Source organism: Delphinus delphis, chromosome X (genome assembly GCF_949987515.2).
Source record: "Delphinus delphis chromosome X, mDelDel1.2, whole genome shotgun sequence".
In the NCBI taxonomy this organism is placed as follows: domain Eukaryota; kingdom Metazoa; phylum Chordata; class Mammalia; order Artiodactyla; family Delphinidae; genus Delphinus; species Delphinus delphis.
This window is the reverse complement of record NC_082704.1, coordinates 34,408,421-34,426,088: the sequence shown is the minus strand read 5'-3', so window position 1 is coordinate 34,426,088 and position 17,668 is coordinate 34,408,421. Positions and strand designations below refer to the sequence as shown.

Sequence of the window (17,668 nt, the reverse complement as noted above, 5' to 3'; positions counted from 1 at the left end):
AGCCCTCACCTTAAATACCCTTCTCAGCTAAAGAGGAAGTTGCGGGTGGGAAGAATCAGTTATGGGAAGTTATCAGGAAAAGCAGATTTATGTCAGTGCCTTCTCCATTGATAAGAATTTCTAGAAAGTTGGTGTTCCTACCCCGCCCAGGTACAGAGAGGCAGTCACTCTTACAAATTGAGATTTCCCTTACAAATGTAAATGTTTCTTTCTTAAGGGCAAATCTTCCATGGTTTTCAGAGCACTTCCCATGTCTGCTGTTTCTCAGAAAGTAACCCACTTAAAACAATAAGCCAAAGAGACATATTTTAGGGTGACAAAATTTCTCTCCCTGTAAGGAGAGAAATTTTCTCAGTGTAACTGAGAAAATAGGGTTTTTATGAAGAATTCAGGGAGCCAAGAGGTTTCTGGGTAATGTATAAATCACAGAAGACAAATCTACTTTTTCCAGGCCAAATGTTGCCTCTCCAGTGATGTAATAAGATCAATAGGCCATGAGGCCTTTGTCCTCTTCAAGTTCCCTTAAACTGTCCATTTAAAGACCGAATACTGTATTTATCAGAAACACTGTCTCCGTAGCCCTCAAGGAATGAGAAGGAGGTGGGAACCTCCACCCTTGGATCAGAGCTACTAAGGAGCTGCCCCCTAGATACTTTCTCTTTCTGGGAGAGAGTCCTGGCTCTTCATGAATGCCCCACGGACTTCTTGAAGCCAGCATTCTTCCCAGTGTAACCGAACAGGACCCTATGGGGCCTTCCTGGGACAGACCCTTCCCCCATATCCTCTGCTTCAGCTCCTCTCTGAAGTACCGAGATTATAGTATCTGATGCATATTTCTTGAGTATTTCAGATTCTAAAACCCTCACCGAATGGAAAAAAATAACTACTTGATGAACACGAGATCTGGCGCCTAGGGATTGATAATGTTAACCCTTGTGACACCACCCTGTTACCTCACCACCAGCCAATCAGAGAATTGTTCACAAGCTGGTCATGCACCCTGGGGGATACCCCCTCCCTCACCTGACCTTTAAAACTGCTTTGCTGGGGCTTCCCTGGTGGCGCAGTGGTTGAGAGTCCGCCTGCCGATGCAGGGGACGCGGGTTCGTGCCCCGGTCCGAGAAGATCCCACATGGCGCGGAGCGGCTGGGCCCGTGAGCCATGGCTGCCGAGCCTGCGCGTCCGGAGCCTGTGCTCCACAACGGGAGAGGCCACAACAGCGAGAGGCCCGCGTACCGCAAAAAAAAAAAAAAAAAAAAAAAAAAAAAAAAAACTGCTTTGCTGAAACACTTCGAGGAGTTTGGGGTTTTAGAGCATGAGCCACCTATTTTCCTTGTATCAGTGCCTTTACAATAAATGCTGCATTTTCCTTCACCACAACCTGGTGTCGGTAGATTGTCTTTACTGCGCATGTAAAGTTTGGTTTGGTTAACACCAGCACCTTGCATTACCAGGAAATCTGTATGCACCAGAAAGTGCATTTCTGTTAACTTCATGTCTTTACGTCTGCTGCTGACATCATCCTTATCCTCATCAGTAACACGGATCCTTAAATTAAAAAAAAAAATTATTACTCAGCCATAAAAAAGAACAAAATAATGCCATTTGCAGCAACATGGATGGACCTAGAGATTGTCATATGAGTGAAGTAAGTCAGACACAGAAAACCAAATATCATATGATATTGTTTATATGTGGAATCTTAAAAAAGGGTACAAATGAACTTATTTACAAAACAAATAGAGTCATGGATGTAGAAAACAAACGTATGGTTACCTGGGGATAAGAGGGGTGGGAGGGATAAACTGCGAGATTGGGATTGACATATACACACTACTATATATAAAATAGATAACTAATAAGAACCTGCTGTATAGCACAGGGAACTCTACTCAATACTCTGTAATGACCTATATGGGAAAAGAATCTAAAAAAAGAACAAAGAGTGGATATATATATATGCATTGTATAACTGATTCACTGTGCTGTACACCTGAAACTAACACAATGTTGTAAATCAACTATACTCCAATAAAAAACTTAAAAACAAATATGTTATACATATTAGTTGTACAAAAATAGGCACACACACACAAGGTATATACACAAAAGCATAAAGAAGAAAATTCTAAGTAGCTGTACATTCACCCCTCCACGATTACCACCATGTACCATGCAGTGGTTTTAACTTTTCCAAAATTACCAGCTATGCCCTTCACACTTCCTTCTCCAGTGGGGTGGCAAGCACCCTAATGCCAGCTCAGTCTGATCCATGATATTGTATATTAACTTCTGGTCATGAAAACAGGCCCATTCTTCTTAAGGCTTAGTTCCATTTGTTTTGCAACTTTAATCTTCTGTTTGATTCTAACTTCTTCCTCCTCACTCCCTCTCAGTGCTCCCCGTCCTGCCCCCTTTCTGGTGCTTACACTTCTGGTGTTGGGGTTAGAAGAAGAAAGAGAAACTAGTTGAGCGCTGTGGATGCTACCACCTGATACCTCCCCTCAGCGAGTCTGCAGCTAGGTCACTGCTGAGGAGCTGAGCACACCCACCCCCAGGCACTGATGCCCCTGGCATCTTCCAGTTGTTAATCCTTCTCTGCATTCCTCTGATGTATATGCCTCTTGACTCTACACTGCACACCGGTGTGTGTGTGTGTGTGTGTGTGTGTGTGTGTGTGTGTGTGTTGGGGGACCTGTAGCTCCCAATCTCTTCCAAGCCCCTGACTCCCATACCTCTTGGGAAAGAGAAATTCAAGGAGAAGATATTTGCTCCCTCTTTAACTGGCAGTCCCATCATTCCTTGGATTCTAAAGGTCTTGACTCCTTTCCAGTGGCACTAGGCCTGGTCTACAAAGCAGGACCAGTGACTAAACAAATGTCTAAGCACTGTGGTTCTCTGAGGCCTCCCTCCAGTGGTGTGCTGGAACCAGCTAGCTCATCCCATCTCACGAAAATGGATTGCTATATTTTCAGAAAACATGTTAGCCAGTTGATATCACATTGGTAGCTTGAAATTGGCCATGGTGGGAGTGTGTACACTCCGGAGATGCCACCAGTGGGCTGCTAAACATTTATCAGCATACCATTACCTCTTTTCCACCAAGGGGAGGGGAGGTGGAGATAGGGAGAATCTCTCACCATCACTGCAGTTCCCAAAAGGCAACCTCTGTTTTCCTTTCAATCCAACTCTAGGTGGGTAGAGGTGGCTGGCCTCAACAACTGGGGCTATTAGATTGTTTTCAATGGCTGCTTGCCATTTCATTGTATCATTGCACCATGATTTTTGTAATCATAAATCTTTGCTTTTGATGAAGTAAACTCTCAATAAATGTTGGCTCTTATGATGATGATGATGATGATGATTTTTAAGTGGGGTCATCAGGCTCAGCACAGAGCAAGGGTGACGCTAAAGAGCCCCTCACCCTTCCTCTTTCCCATCAACACCATTAATGCTGGCAGTCAGGCTTCTTACCCCACTCCACCCCCACCCCCTGGCAGGAAATCGAAAGGTTCCTTTCTAGGGAATTTGATTGGCCTAAGAGAAAAGACCCACAGACACTGACACACAAATGAAATGTCCAGGTCCACTTAAGGATGGAAGACCCACCAGTCAATTGCCCCAACACACACAGACACACACACACACACACACACACACACACACAGCTTTTCTATTGCCTCACTCCGAAATACAATTGAAGAGTTAAGGATAATCAAATACTGAAGAAAAATCTTTAATAGTAAAAAAGAAACTAAAACAAACATTGAAAAATAAACTGCGAAGAAATAAAAACAATGCAGGGAACAGAAGAAGCCATATAATTGATATTCTCAGAGAAGTACATGCATGCACTGTATACGTGAAACATTCACTGATGCTAGAAACGAAAAGGAACATTCTGAGAACAAGAATGAGCTCTTGAAAATTCAAATTATTAGAGAAGAATTATTTTTATTTCAGTAGAAAGAAGATACATTTAAAAAATCTTGAGCAGAAACAAGAAGAACTACAATCTTGCAGCCTGTGGAACAAAAACCACATTCACAGAAAGATAGACAAGATGAAAAGGCAGAGGGCTATGTACTAGTTGAAGGAACAAGATAAAACGCCAGAAAAACAACTAAATGAAGTACAGATAGGCAACCTTCCAGAAAAATAACTCAGAATAATGATAGTGAAGATGATCCAGGACCTCAGAAAAAGAATGGAGGCAAAGATCGAGAAGATGCAAGAAATGTTTAACAAAGACCTAGAAAAATTAGAGAACAAAAAACAGAGGTGAACAATACAATAACTGAAATGAAAACTACACTAGAAGGAATCGATAGCAGAATAACTGAAGCAGAAGAACGCATAAGTGACCTGGAAGACAGAATGGTGGAATTCACTGCCATGGAACAGAATAAAGATAAAAGAATGAAAAGAAATGAAGACAGCCTAAGAGATCTCTGGGACAACATTAAACACAACAACATTTGCATTATAGGGGTCCCAGAAGGAGAAGAGAGAAAGGACCCAATAAAATATTTGAAGATGTGGTACATATATACAATAGAATATTACTCAGCCATAAAAAGGAATGAAATTGGGTCATTTGTTGAGATGTGGATGGATCTAGAGACTGTCATACAGAGTGAAGTAAGTCAGAAAGAGAAAAACATATATCGTATATTAATGCATATATGTGGAACCTAGAAAAATGGTAGAGATGAACCGGTTTGCAGGGTAGAGATTGAGACACAGAAATAGAGAACAAACGTATGGACACCAATGGGGGAAAGCAGTGGGGGGTGGGGGGGTGATGAATTGGGCGACTGGGATTGACATGTATACACTGATGTGTATAAAATCAATGACTAATTAGAACCTGCTGTATAAAAAAATAAATAAAATAAAATTCAAAAGTTCAAAAAAAAGAGAACTTCTGGAGTAAATAAATAAATAAAGTTAATATCTTTACCAAAAAAAAAAAAATCTCTAGACTGCAGAACAAAATGTCTGAGAGGTAGGAAATAAAGACAAGATGGAAGAATTAAAGAACCATTATCCATCTTGAGGTCCCAGAGAGAGAACAGAAAAAATGGAGAGGAAATAATCAAACCATAAAAGAAGTCTTTTCCTCGACCAACGGAAATGTGTTACCAAATTTAAGGGCTGACTAAGTATCCAGTACAATGACTGTAAGACACATACTGAGGCACATTGTCATAAAATTTCAGAATATGAGAGATAACCTCTCAGAAAAATTACTTCCCATGAACCCTTTTCAGGAAGCTATTGGAATAAGTGCATCACCAAGACAAGGGAGTGGTCAGAGGATGACATGGGATCCAGGAAACAAAGGGTTCAACACAAGAGACTGATGAAGAAAAGTCCCAGGATGAAGGTGAAAGGAAGACAGCCATGCTGTAGGATAGATACTGGTAGATGGAAGGCTCTGACAGGATGTCTCCAGAAAAAAAGATGGAACCGTCAGATTATCAGATGTGTTGACCTTACTGAGAAGAGTTTTAGATCCTTTGAGGAAATTTGGGGTTGGATTAGTAGTGATAACCACATAAAAAGTAAAACAGGACAGTTGTGCATATGTAACGAAGGGGAAGGGTTGCAAGATAGAACTAAATCATTATATTCCATATAGGAAGTGAATTGATAATGCTTAAAATTGAAAAATCAAGAAATAGTATTCTATAAACTGTAATTCAGGAATTTAAATACCCAAACCAACCAAGAGAAATGATAGTGGTTGCCTCTTAGAAGAGGGACACAGGAATTGGGAAGAGTAGGGGTTGCTGTTTTTTCAATATTAGGACTATACTATCTGTTCAACTACGTGCATGTATTGTGTTGATAATAATAGTAACTGCTGAGAAGGGTTTTTGTGGGGTTTAAATAATATAATGCAGATAAATCTGCAAGTTTACTACTTGCAGTGTATGTGTTATTGAAAGTCCCTGTTATGTAATAGGCAGTAAAATTTTTTATAGTGCAAAGTTGTTATAACATTAGCTACAGAAAGCTGTCATCGGGAAGGTCAATCAGCCATATATAGTGTTCAATGTCATGTGATTCTTGGTCTTTCAGGCACTTTGGAATTTTAAGGCTCCTTCCTGTCTTCTATTCACACACAAAAAGGAGAGCTTTACTTCCGTTATTCTCCTTCCTGGTAAGTCCATTTCCTTCATTGTTGGAAGCCAAGAAAGATATCTGTTTTTGTCCCTCTGACATTTAGCCCCAGAAGTGAAGTGCACTACAGCAAAATAAATGATGTGGCTTTGTTCTGTAGAGCACATGAGACCTTGATTCTTCAACGTGAATGTCTCAGACAGGATGGAGTTTTCTCAAGCATTGCAAAGGTGCTGGTGCTTCTATCCTTGAGGCGGAACTGAAGACACTGGCTCTCCCTGATATCTGAGCCATCAAATCTCCGGACTCTCAGGCTAAGGGAATGGAATCTGAATGAATGGCTTCAGAGTATCCTATGATCTTCACATCTGGAAGTGTAGCTGGGAAGTTTTTTTTTTTTTTCCCCCTGAGATTCCCCCCAACTTGAAAGCTTTTAACCCTGTTTTAGTTGTTGTTTATTTGTTTGGTTTTTTTTCTTCCTCCCATTTATTTGCACACTAGAACCGTGGTTTGAGACAGTCTGATTGATTAAAGGTCTAGTCACACCATAGTCAGGATAACCTTTCTTATACTACAACCTAGTAGAAAGTTTGTAGAATAAAGACAGCGTATAGGTGGTGTAGTATCTGAAAAAAGCCCCGACTCTGGAGTCAGATGAACCTAGGTTTGTCTCAATTTTATTATTTCACTGTCACCTTAAGCAAGTTATTTAAATTGTCTATGCCTCCGTTTTCTCAACTGGTAAATGGGGATAATAATAACATCCACTCTCTAAGATTCTCATGAGGGCTAAATAAGATACAGTATGTAAATCGCTTCGTATAGTGCCTGAGGCATAGTAAGCACTGGGAAAATGCTTAAGCAGCTGTGTATTCATCATGCCTCCTTGGGAAGTAATGCAAGTTCCTTTCTAACTGAGATAAAGGAATCAAAAGGTACGTAATCAAACCTAGAGTTTCCACTTTATCATCCAAACTGGAAAGACACAAAATCTGAAGGAAGCCCAAAAATAATCAAAAATACTTTTTATTTCTCCAACCTGCTCAAAGCAAAACTGCTTTCATAAATTCATCGGTGGCTTCTCACTGTACCTCTGGCGCCCACTAGTGGCAAAATGCACAAAATGTCCCCAAATTTCTCTTGGTGCATTTTTTTTTAATTTAATTTTATTTATTTTTTTATACAGCAGGTTCTTATTAGTCATCCATTTTATACACAACAATGTATACATGTCAATCCCAAACTCCCAATTCATCACACCACCACACCTATCCCCAGCCGCTTCCCCCCTTGGTGTCCATATGTTTGTTCTCTACATCTGTGTCTCAATTTCTGCCTTGCAAACCTGTTCATCTGTACCATTTTTCTAGGTTCCACATATATGTGTTAATATACGATATTTGTTTTTCTATTTCTGACTTACTTCACTCTGTATGACAATCTCTAGATCCATCCATATCTTAACAAATGACCCAATTTCGTTCCTTTTCATGGCTGAGTAATATTCCATTGTATATATGTACCACATCTTCTTTATCCATTCATCTGTCGATGGACACTTAGGTTGATTCCATGACCTGGCTATTGTAAGTAGTGCTGCGATGAACATTGGGGTGCATGTGTCTTTCTGAAATAGGGTTTTCTCTGGGTATATGCCCAGTAGTGGGATTGCTGGGTCATATGGTAGTTCTATTTTTAGTGTTTTAAGGAACCTCCATACTGTTCTCCATAGTGGCTGTATCAATTTACATTCCCGCCAACAGTGCAAGAGGGTTCCCTTTTCTCCACACCCTCTCCAGCATTTATTGTTTGTAGATTTTTTGATGATGGCCATTCTGACTGGTGTGAGGGGATACCTCATTGTAGTTTTGATTTGCATTTCTCTAATAATTAGTCATGTTTAGCAGCTTTTCACGTGCTTCTTGGCCATCTGTATGTCTTCTTTGGAGAAATGTCTATTTAGGTCTTCTGCCCATTTTTGGATTGGGTTGTTTGTTTTCTAAATATTGAGTTGCATGAGCTGTTTATATATTTTGGAGATTAATCCTTTGTCTGTTGATTCGTTTGCAAATATTTTCTCCCATTCTGAGGGCTGTCTTTTCATCTTGTTTATGGTTTCCTTTGCTGTGCAAAAGCTTTGAAGTTTCATTAGGTCCCATTTGTTTATTTTTGTTTTTATTTCCATTACTCTAGGAGGTGGATCATAAAAGATCTTGCTGTGATTTATATCAAAGACTGTTCTTCCTATGCTTTCCTCTAAGAGTTTTATAGTGTCCAGTCTTACATTTAGGTCTCTAATCCATTTTGAGTTTATTTTTTGTATGGTGTTAGGGAGTGTTCTAATTTCATTCTTCTACATGTAGCTGTTGAGTTTTCCAAGCACCACTTATTGAAGAGACTGTCTTTTCTCCATTGTATATCCTTGCCTCCTTTGTCATAGATTAGTTGACCATAGGCGCGTGGGTTACTGTAGATTTGTAGTATAGTCTGAAATCAGGGAGTCTGATTCCTCCAGCTCTGCTTTTTTCCCTCAAGCCTGCTTTGGCTATTCAGGGTCTTTTGTGTCTCCATACAAATTTTAAGATTTTTTGTTCTAGTTCTGTAAAAAATGCCATTGGTAATTTGATAGGGATTGCTTTGAATCTATTGATTGCTTTGGGTAGTATAGTCATTTTCACAATATTGATTCTTCCAATCCAGGAACATGGTATATCTCTCCATCTGTTGGTATCATTTTTAATTTCTTTTGTCAGTGTGTTATAGTTTTCTGCATACAGGTCTTTTGTCTCCCTAGGTAGGTTTATTCCCAGGTATTTTATTCTTTTTGTTGTAATGGTAAATGGGAGAGTTTCCTTAATTTCTCTTTCAGATTTTTCATCCTTCGTGTATAGGAATGCAAGAGATTTCTGTGCATTAATTTTGTATGCTGCAATTTTACCAAATTCATTGATTAGCCCTAGTAGTTTTCTGGTGGCATCTTTAGGATTCTCTATGTATAGTATCATGTCATCTGCAAACAGTGACAGTTTTGCTTCTTCTTTCCCAATTTGTATTCCATTTATTTCCTTTTCTTCTCTGATTGCCGTGGCTAGGACTTCCAAAACTATGTTGAATAATAGTGGTGAGAGTGGACATCCTTGTCTTTTTCCTGATCTTAGAGGAAATGCTTTCAGTTTTTCACCATTGAGAATGATGTTTGCTGTGAGTTTGTCATATATGGCCTTTATTATGTTGAGGTAGGTTCCCTCTATGCCCACTTTCTGGAGAGTTTTTCTCATAAATGGGTGTTGAATTTTGTCAAAAGCTTTTCTGCATCTATTGAGATGATCATATGGTTTTTCTCCTTCAGTTTGTTAATATGGTGTATCACGTTGATTGATTTGCATATAATGAAGAATCCTTGCATTCCTGGAATAAACCCCACTTGATCATGGTGTATGATCTTTTTAATGTGCTGTTGGATCCTGTTTGCTAGTATTTTGTTGAGGACTTTTGCATCTATGTTCATCAGTGATATTGGCCTGTAGTTTTCTTTCTTTGTGACATCCTTTTCTGGTTTTGGTATCAGGGTGACGGTGGACTCGTAGAATGAGTTTGGGAGTGTTCCCCGCTCTGCTATATTTTAGAAGAGTTTGAGAAGGATGGCTGTTAGCTCTTCTCTAAACGTTTGATAGAATTCACCTGTGAAGCCATCTGGCCCTGGACTTTTGTTTGTTGGAAGATTTTAAATCACAGTTTCAATTTCATTACTTGTGATTGGTCTGTTCATATTTTCTATTTCTTCCTGGTTCAGTCTTGGAAGGTTATACATTTCTAACAATTTGTCCATTTCTTCTAGGTTGCCCATTTTATTGGCATAGAGTTGCTTGTAGTAGTCTCTTAGGATGCTTTGTATTTCTGCCATGCCTGTTGTAACTTCTCCTTTTTCACTTCTAATTTTATTGCTTTGATTCCTCTCTTTCTTTTTCTTGATGAGTCTGGCTAATGGTTTATCAATTTTGTTTATCTTCTCAAAGAACCAGCTTTTAGTTTTAATGATCTTTGCTATTGTTTTCTTTGTTTCTATTTCACTTATTTCTGCTCTGATATTTATGATTTCTTTCTTTCTGCTAACTTTGGGTTTTGTTTGTTCTTCTTTCTCTAGTTCCTTTAGGTGTAACATTAGATTGTTTATTTGAGATTTTTCTTGTTTCTTGAGGTAGGCTTGTATAGCTATACACTTCCCTCTTAGAACTGCTTTTGCTGCATCCTATAGGTTTTGGATCATCATGTTTTCTTTGTCATTTGTCTCTAGGTATTTCTTGATTTCCTCTTTGACTTCTTTTTTTTTTTTTTTTTTGCGGTACGCGGGCCTCTCACTGCTGTGGCCTCTCCCGTTGCAGAGCACAGGCTCTGGATGCACAGGCTCAGCGGCCATGGCTCACAGGCCCAGTCGCTCCGGGGCATGTGGGATCTTCCCGGACCAGGGCACAAACCCACGTCCCCGGCATCGGCAGGCAGACTCTCAACCACTGTGCCACCAGGGAAACCCAATTTCAATTTTCTTAAATTTACTGAGGCTTGATTTTTGAAGCAAGATGTGATCTATCCTAGAGAATTTTTCGTGCGCATTGAGAAGAAAGTGTAATCTGCTGTTTTTGGATGGAATGTCCTATAAATATCAATTAAATCTATCTGGTCTATTGTGTCATTTAAAGCTTGTGTTTCCTTATTTATTTTCTGTTTAGATGATCTGTCCATTGGTGTAAGTGAGGTGTTAAAGTCCCCCACTATCATTGTGTTGCTGTCGATTTCCTCTTTTATACCTCTTAGCAGTTGCCGTATGTATTGAGGTGCTCCTATGTTGGGTCCATATATATTTATAATTGTTATATCTTCTTCTTGGATTGATCCCTTGATCATTATGTAGTGTCCTTTCTTGTCTCTTGTAACATTCTTTATTTTAAAGTCTATTTTATCTGATATGAGTATTGCTACTCCAGCTTTCTTTTGATTTCCATTTGCATGGAATATCTTTTTCCATTCCCTCACTTTCAGTCTGTATGTGTCCCTAGGTCTGAAGTGGGTCTCTTGTAGACAGCATATAGATGGGTCTTGTTTTTGTATCCATTCAGCAAGCCTGTGTCTTTTGTTTGGAGCTTTTAATCCATTCACATTTAAGGTAATTATCAATATGTATGTTCCTATGACCATTTTCTTAATTGTTTTGGGTTTGTTTTTGTAGGCCCTTTCCTTCTCATGTGTTTCGAACTTAGAGAAGTTCCTTTAGCATTTGTTGTAGAGCTGGTTTGGTGGTGCTGAATTCTCTTAGCTTTTGCTTGTCTGTAAAGCTTTTGATTTCTCCCTCGAATGTGAATGAGATCCTTCTTGGGTAGAGTAATCTTGGTTGTAGGTTCTTCCCTTTCATCACTTTAAGTATATCATGCCACTCCCTTCTGGCTTGTAGAGTTTCTGCTGAGAAGTCAGCTGTTAACCTTATGGGAGTTCCCTTGCATGTTATTTGTTGTTTTTCCCTTGCTGCTTTCAATAGTTTTTCTTTGTCTTTAATTTTTGCCAATTTGATTACTATGTGTCTTGGCATGTTTCTCCTTGGGTTTATCCTGTACGGGCCTCTCTGCGCTTCCTGGACTTGGGTAGCTATTTCCTTTCCCATGTTAGGGATGTTTTCGACTATAATCTCTTCAAATATTTTCTCTGGTCCTTTCTCTCTCTCTTCTCTTTCTAGGACACCTATAATGCAGATGTTGTTACGTTTAATTTTGTCCCAGAGGTGTCTTAGGCTGTCTTCATTTCTTTTCATTCTTTTTTCTTATTCTGTTCTGCAGCAGTGAATTTTGAAGGTAATGACGCAATATTTGAGCTCAAAATTTGAAGTGGGAGAGAAGTCTGTAAACTGCCGTTGTGGTGTTTGTTTCTTAACCACGACTCAATCAAGTTGCCACATATTTTAGGTGCGTTTGTCCGTAAAACTCTTGTCTGTGAATGCACTTTAGATTGGGATTCTCTCTGCAGACAGAGATGAAAATACGGGATGACCTAATAAAGAGCCGACTAGGTGCCAGTAGTTACAACTTCAGAAAACACTAGGCTGCATGAGTAGGATCCACACAAGGACTGTGAAACTCCAAGTGCAGATTGGCCCCCACAGCTCATGGATGACTGTGACCCAGAAAATAGCATTTTATATCCTGTGCTTAGGGACTTCTGAGAAAAGTCATTCAAAGCTGTATTAATTATTCAGCAAATTATTTTTGTCTTTTATTTTAAAATTAAGTCACTTCGATGGGCTATAACTGAATGCTTTAGAAAGATTTCAAAGATGTCAAGATATTTTCAATTAAAAGACAATCACAAAACCTTCTAATTTGGATCACCAGGCAACATCCAGTCTGAGGATAAAGGAAAGGACATTTCTGATTCCAGTGGCTTAAGTAATGTCTTGTGTCAAAGTACTATAAAATTTTTAATCAAAAAGAACAACCCTCAGGCTTCCCTGGTGGCGCAGTTGTTGAGAGTCCGCCTGCCGATGCAGGGGACACGGGTTCGTGTCCCAGTCTGGGAAGATCCCACATGCCGCGGAGCGGCTAGGCCCATGAGCCATGGCCGCTGGGCCTGCGCGTCCGGAGCCTGTGCTCCGCAACGGGAGAGGCCACGACAGTGAGAGGCCCACGTACCGCAAAAAAAAAAAAACAAAAAAACAAAAAAACCCTCATGTTGCTTCGGTTATTTCTCTATTTCTTCCTTCTATTATTTTCCTTCTTTGTGTCTTTTCCTATATCTGTTGCCACTTCTTTTCCTACACCTCCCTCAAACCAGTTCAGCTTTATTTCACAAGAGGTGTGTTTAGGAGTCAGATTCCAATTTTCCTGAGACACGCCCCCACACACCATTTAATGAACATCATCACTAAATAGTATATTCCAGAAAATATTACTAAATAACTACAGTCGCCATGGCTTCAGAGCTTCTAGGAAGGGAGCCACCTTTCTTGGCTTGGCTTGTGAAATATGCTCCCAAGTGTGCCCGATTTTGCTTTTTCTTTGTCTGTTGGACAATGCAGCCTACACCATACTCGCTACAGCTGCCACATTGCCTAAGCCCTCAATCATCGTGATCTTGTCTACATGTCTGCATATTTGTCAAGTGAATATAATGTACCCAGTAAACAGTGTCCTGTACCCATGGCTTGCTGAGCACAGAACACAGAGGGGGGCTTTAATGAGGCACAGAAGAAATGTTTTAGTAGTGGGGATCACCTGAGAAAACCTTCAAGTAATGAGCTAACTTCTGTTACGGCAGTTTTTAGAACTGGTTTTGCCATTTAAAATATGAGCCTGCCAGGACTTCCCTGGTGGCGCAGTGGTTAAGAATCCACCTGCCAATGCAGGGGACATGGGTTTGATCCCTGGTACGGGAAGATCCCACATACCGCGGAGCAACTGAACCCATGTGCCACAACTACTGAGCCTGCGCTCTAGAGCCTGTGAGCCACAACTACTGAGCCCGTGTGCCACAACTACTGAAGCCCACACTCCTAGAGCTCATGCTCCGCAACAAGAGAAGCCACTGCAACGAGAAGACCATGCACCGCAACGAAGAGCAGCCCCCGCTCGCAGCAACTAGAGAAAGCCCGTGCGCAGCAACGAAGACCCAATGCAGCCATAAACAAATAAATAAATAAATTTATTTTAAAAATAAATAAATAAAATAAAATAAAATATGAGCCTGCCAAAGCCCTACCAAAATGTCCTGCTACTCTGCCTGCCATGGATCATAATGGTGACCAACACACTAAAAAAGGAAAAGCCAACAAAGAGACAGATCCTAGGTCTCCCAAAATACAACTGGAGAAAAGCTAGAGGATACGAAGGCGTAAAACTTGCCCATTGTAAAAATCTAAGCTTACTCATAAAAGATAACATCTTGAGCAGAAACTACGTCTTGGCTATGTCTTCTGAGTCTTGGGTATCTTCGACCAGGGCCAGAAAAGTGCTCGAAACCAACTCCACTGAGCGTGGACAGATGATCTTGATTGACCCTCTCAGTTTAAGGGAAAGTAGCAGCTTCTGAAATGATTGTGAAATTCTGAGACCAGGTTCAGCCCATTTTGGGCTGAGGGGTTGCCCACTTCTAGGGAAGTGCTGAGGTCAGCACACTTTCCTAGAACTCCTGCAGCACTTCAATTGCTGTTTAGAACAAGGGCAAGATCCTGAAGGGCTTCCTGAACTCTCAAAGAAAGAATCAGCCATGCTTAGTAGAATTTTAATGTTAAATATATTTTATTGAATTCCTATTCTTTTTAAATTGGTAATTGTCAGACAGGAAGCGAGCAGTTCCAAGCTTACAAACAGAGCTGGTTCCAAAAATGTAGTAAATAGTAATTTGGAATTCAGATCCCATTTTCCCGGGAGTCAATGACATAAATGATGATTTGCTTCCAAGTCCAGCCCACAAGAGCTTATTTAACCTTTAATGTTGGTGAAATGCTGAATCTTAGCCAAAGAAAATAACAGAAATTGGTGGTAGCAAAACCAATAATTAAATGAAACAGAAAGAAAATTGAGTAATTATTTTCCCTTTTTTTTCTCAAATGGTAATGCTTGAAGAACAGCAAGTCTAATTACAGGAGGATGAGGAAATAGGTGGAGATGTTTGTGGCAACTTATATGGGGAAGCTTCTGGGCTTTTTAAGGGGCTATGGTACTTGCCAGTCCTGGTGCCTTATTATGTTTTACTGTTAACCTTCTTCTAGGATTTCAGGGACTTCCCTGGCGGTCCAGTGGTTAGGACTCCACGCTTCCACTGCAGGGGGGCCCGGATTCGATCCCTGGTCAGGGAACTAAGACCCCGTAAGCCCTGTTGCACAGCCAAAACAAACAAACAGACAAAAACCCTTCCTCTAGGATTTTAGAGTGAAGTTCATGGTACCCAAGAATTGACCCAATTCCTTGTTAGAGCAGCTAAATGAGATGCATAAGTGAAGGTCTCTTGCACAGCACCAAGTCCAGAGCCTGGGCAGGTGGAAAGCAATTAATGAACACTGGGTGACTCAGCTATGGAGAAGATATGAAGTCTGGATCTGGGCTGCATTTCCCACGAGGCGGTTCACAAACCCACAGTTTAACATCATTAAAGCCAGTAATGGCATCTTTTTTCAATTTCTATTTACAAAATCAATATTTAAAAGTGTTTAAAATTGTTCATTTAAAAAGAGAACAGTTTGATAACTTCTAGAGCATAGGTAGTGAGCCCACTTGGCAGTTAGTGGCTAGCCTGTTGGTTGGATCATTATGTGGTTTTGAAGTTGGTTTTGTTGATAGTCATGTATTGTTCCATTTATGCCTACAGTGGATTGTTGGCTAATAGACAAGAAACATAAGAAAGACTGCTGTTGAAATATAAGTGAATAAGGATGGGAAGAATGGCAGCACTTTTGAAAATTTGTCCCTTGTGGGCTGAACTGAGTTCCCTCCAAATTCATATATTGAAGTCCTAACCCCAGGACTTCAGAATGTAACTGTATTTAGAGATAGCTCCTTTTCAAGAGGTAATTGAGTTAAAATGAGGCCAATAATAGGGTGAGCCCTAATCCAGTATGACTGGTGTCCTTATATCAATAAAAAGAGGAGATTAGGACACAGAGGGAAGAGCATCTGAAGACACTGGTAGAAAATAACCATCTAAAAACTAAGGACACAGGACTCAGAAGAAATCAACCATGCCAACACCTTGATCTGGACTTCTAGCCCTCAGAACTCTGACACAATACATTTCTATTGTTTAAGCCACCCAGTCTATGACACTTTGTTATGACAGCCCTAGCCAGTTGATGCATTGTCTGAAGCTGCTCTTCTACCAGATTCTTAAGTGACAACCTCTAATCCAAAAAATTTACATGGTACATTAAGCTATCTCTCATGCTTCAAACACCAATCACAAAATTGAAAGCATAGTGACAATTATATACAATTTGGCTCTACATTTATTGGGGGGAAAATTAAACACATTTGCTATATTATTTATGTAGAAGGTGTGGAGAAATAGCAGCACCTTTTTCTAATGTTATCACTTAGAAACAAAATATAAAATTATGTAAATAAGTGAATTTATTTTTATAGTACAAAATGTAAGAATTTCAAACATCACATGAAAGCAGTTTCTATTTTTTGATACATTACACATAGTTAAAGTGCTTTTGACATCTTAATATACATACAGTCTCCAAACAAAACATACTGTAATGTTGTGTTTAAATGCATTTCTCAATAAATCACGTTTTGAGAAGAGGTGACGCTGCCCACCTAAGAATTTAACTCCTCGTTTTCCATGAACATTTCTTGGGTGGTTTCCAGCCCAAGGTCTGCTGCAGAAAGGCAGTTCCTAGGTAGAAGGCAGCCAATAGTTAAAAAATGTAAAATTTGGAGACCTTCAAGATGGCAGAGGAGTAAGACATGGAGATCACCTTCCTCCCCACAAATACATCAGAAATACACTTACATGTGGAACAACTCCTACAGAACACCTACTGAACACTGGAAGAAGACCTCAGACCTCCCAAAAGGCAAGAAACTCCCCACGTACTTGGGTAGGGCAAAAGAAAAAAGAGAGACAAAAGAATAGGGACGGGACCTGCACCTCTGGGAGGGAGCTGTGAAGGAGGAAAGGTTTCCACACACTAGGAAGCCCCTTCGCAGGGAGAGACTGCAGGTGGCAGGGTGGGGGGAAGCTTCGGAATCACGGAGGAGAGCGCAGCCACAGGGGTGCAGAGGGCAAAGCAGAGAGATTCCCGCACAGAGGATCGGTGCTGACCAGCACTCACCAGCCTGAGAGGCTTGTCTGCTCACCCGCCTGGGCAGGCGGGGGCTGGGAGCTGAGGCTCCGGCTTCGGAGGTCAAATCCCAGGGAGAGGACTGGGGTTGGCTGCGTGAACACAGCCTGAAGGGGGCTAGTGCGCCACAGCTAGCTGGGAAGGAGTCCGGGAAAATGTCTGGAGCTGCTGAAGAGGCAAGAGACCATTGTTTCAAGGGTGCACGAGGAGAGGGGATTCCTTCCCTGTGTTCCCACAGAAGGCAGAGCACCGCCTAAGTGAGCTCCAAAGATGGGCACAAGCCACAGCTATCAGCTTGTACCCCAGAGATGGGCATGAAATTCTAAGGCTGCTGCTGCCACCACCAAGAAGCCTGTGTGAAAGTGCAGGTCACTACCACCCTACCTCCTCCAGGAGCCTGTGCAGCCCACCACTGCCAGGGTCCTGTGATCCAGGGACAACTTCCCCAGGAGAACACATGGCATGCCTCAGGCTGTTGTAGTGTTATGCTGGCAGCTGCAGGCTTGCCCCGCATTCCAATTTTGACTGCCATACCCCTCCCTCTCCCCGGCCTGAGTGAGCAAGAGAGCCCTAATCAGCTGCTGCTTTAACCCCCTCCTGTCCTTGCAGGGAACAGACACCCTCAGGTGACCCACACGCAGAGGCAGGGCCAAATCCAAAGCTGAACCCCAGGAGGTGTGCGAACAAAGAAGAGAAAGGGAAACCTCTCCC

General features: G+C 41.0%; 1 long non-coding RNA gene across 1 annotated transcript; it reads right to left on the bottom strand.

The window, feature by feature from the left end:
• Positions 1-16,493: 16,493 nt before the first annotated feature.
• Positions 16,494-17,398, bottom strand: LOC132418718 (uncharacterized). The gene is made up of 3 exons (XR_009518031.1): positions 17,342-17,398; positions 16,949-17,125; positions 16,494-16,509 (listed from the first exon to the last, which is right to left on the bottom strand). It is a non-coding gene; the product is annotated as an uncharacterized lncRNA (long non-coding RNA).
• Positions 17,399-17,668: the final 270 nt, after the last annotated feature.